The 2,247-nt window shown below is 38.2% G+C and overlaps 1 non-coding gene across 1 annotated transcript; it reads right to left on the minus strand.

Moving 5' to 3' along the window:
• Window positions 1-1,935: 1,935 nt before the first annotated feature.
• On the minus strand, window positions 1,936-2,010 carry Trnas-cga (transfer RNA serine (anticodon CGA)). The gene has a single exon. It is a non-coding gene; the product is annotated as a tRNA-Ser (tRNA).
• Between the last annotated feature and the right edge of the window lie 237 nt (window positions 2,011-2,247).

Here is a 2,247-nt window from a genome sequence, read left to right on the forward strand (position 1 = left end):
TTCACTGTATAAGCCTTTACTATTTTACAGGAACTAGGAAAGGAATGGGAAGGATTGCATCATGGTTGTAGCACAGCAGGTTGCACGTAGCTGCACTGAAAGTCCATATCTTTCTAGAGAAGCACAACTCTAAGTGAGACAATCTGAAGTTCTCTTCCCTGAAGTATTTATCAGTGTAGCCAAGACACTGAAATGTTTCATTTTGTTAGTACATTAGGTACACCAAACAGTGGGACCATAATAACATCTCCATCGTTCAAGGTTGTGGACAGCTTGATATGTCAACACCATATTCTTGTAGAATCCATACTCTTACAGCAACGTAGAATTAGTGCAAAAACCAATATACTGCTCCATGATCATGAGGATGGACAGGATAAAGGGATATTGCAGTAATTAGGTCAGAAGGTGAAAAAGACATTAAGTCTTATGCTAGTCATCTTAGAATTACACTAGTGTATCAACCGATATGAACAATATTGAGTATTACGAAACACTATTCATAACTCATCTGACTGAATCAGTGGCATTCATTGGCCAGTTACAAAGTATTCATATAGTGTTACAAAACATTATTTAGTATTATTCACATGTCATCATTTAAAACAGGAGCTATTGAGTATAGCGTCAAGTTACTGGTGTTTATATACGATATCATGTAAGTGACATAAGACATATTTAAAATGTAAGACAAGGGAACTATTACTCAAGGTCGGTAGTCCAATAATACATAGACATAATGGAATCAATACACAGAAAATTTGCGTTATCTTTAGGACCAAAAATATATCTTAAACTGGTAGCGCTATTTAGTTGTATACTGTTAATAGTTGGGACTCGTAATATTTATTTTTTTTGCTAGCAATGCATTGCACTGGGATCGATAATTAATTACTGGGGCATGAAAATATTTGCTTTTGACTTATTGCTGGAAATAAGGATTATTAATGTCATTCGTCATGAGTCAGCTGTAGCAAGGTTATGAAACAAGTACAGTATATGTGATCACATTCATAAATGATAGGACACAACTGGGTAAAAAAATGCAAGTACTAGAACAGGTTTAATAACTAACAGCTTATAGCATATTAATATCCTGAAAAGCTTCTTCTGGAAAAATTACAAAATGGGTTATTGACCTGAAAGAAAAAAATGTGTATTATGCTGAAAAGTAGTGAACTTCGAATTAACAGGTAATGAAACGTGTACTTAATATGTGTGTACTCTAGCCGTCTTTCCCAAAACATTCAGGCATTATACTGTGCGACATAAGACATACTGTCAAAAGGAACTGCAACAAATACTTAAATAACTACATAGCATTTCTTAACTAACAGTAAATATTATCATCATCTGTAAAGAAAAACTTCATTATTCATATTACCATATTCTTCATATAACTATTCATCAGCATTTATCACCATCTGCAAAAAATAGACACTTCATTATGTATATTCATATTACAATTTACTTCATACAACTATTCATTATCATTCATTACTTCATATAGTATAGAGTTTCTTACTTCTAGCATATTTCATCACTAAAATTAACATCTGTAGTTCTCAGAATGAGATTTTCACTCTGCAGCGGAGTGTGCGCTGATATCAAACTTCCTGGCAGATTAAAACTGTGTGCCCGACCGAGACTCGAACTCGGGACCTTTGCCTTTCGCGGGCAAGTGCTCTACCAACTGAGCTACCGAAGCACGACTCACGTCCGGTACTCACAGCTTTACTTCTGCCAGTATCCGTCTCCTACCTTCCAAACTTTACAGAAGCTCTTCTGCGAACCTTGCAGAACTAGCACTCCTGAAAGAAAGGATAATTGCGGAGACATGGCTTAGCCACAGCCTGGGGGATGTTTCCAGAATGAGATTTTCACTCTGCAGCGGAGTGTGCGCTGATATGAAACTTCCTGGCAGATTAAAACTGTATGCCCGACCGAGACTCGAACTCGGGACCTTTGCCTTTCGCGGGCAAGTGCTCTACCAACTGAGCTACCGAAGCACGACTCACGTCCAGTACTCACAGCTTTACTTCTGCCAGTATCCGTCTCCTACCTTCCAAACTTTACAGAAGCTCTTCTGCGAACCTTGCAGAACTAGCACTCCTGAAAGAAAGGATAATTGCGGAGACATGGCTTAGCCACAGCCTGGGGGATGTTTCCAGAATGAGATTTTCACTCTGCAGCGGAGTGTGCGCTGATATGAAACTTCCTGGCAGATTAAAACTGTGTGCCCGACCG

This window comes from Schistocerca gregaria, chromosome 8 (assembly GCF_023897955.1).
Source record: "Schistocerca gregaria isolate iqSchGreg1 chromosome 8, iqSchGreg1.2, whole genome shotgun sequence".
Classification (NCBI taxonomy): Eukaryota; Metazoa; Arthropoda; class Insecta; order Orthoptera; family Acrididae; genus Schistocerca; species Schistocerca gregaria.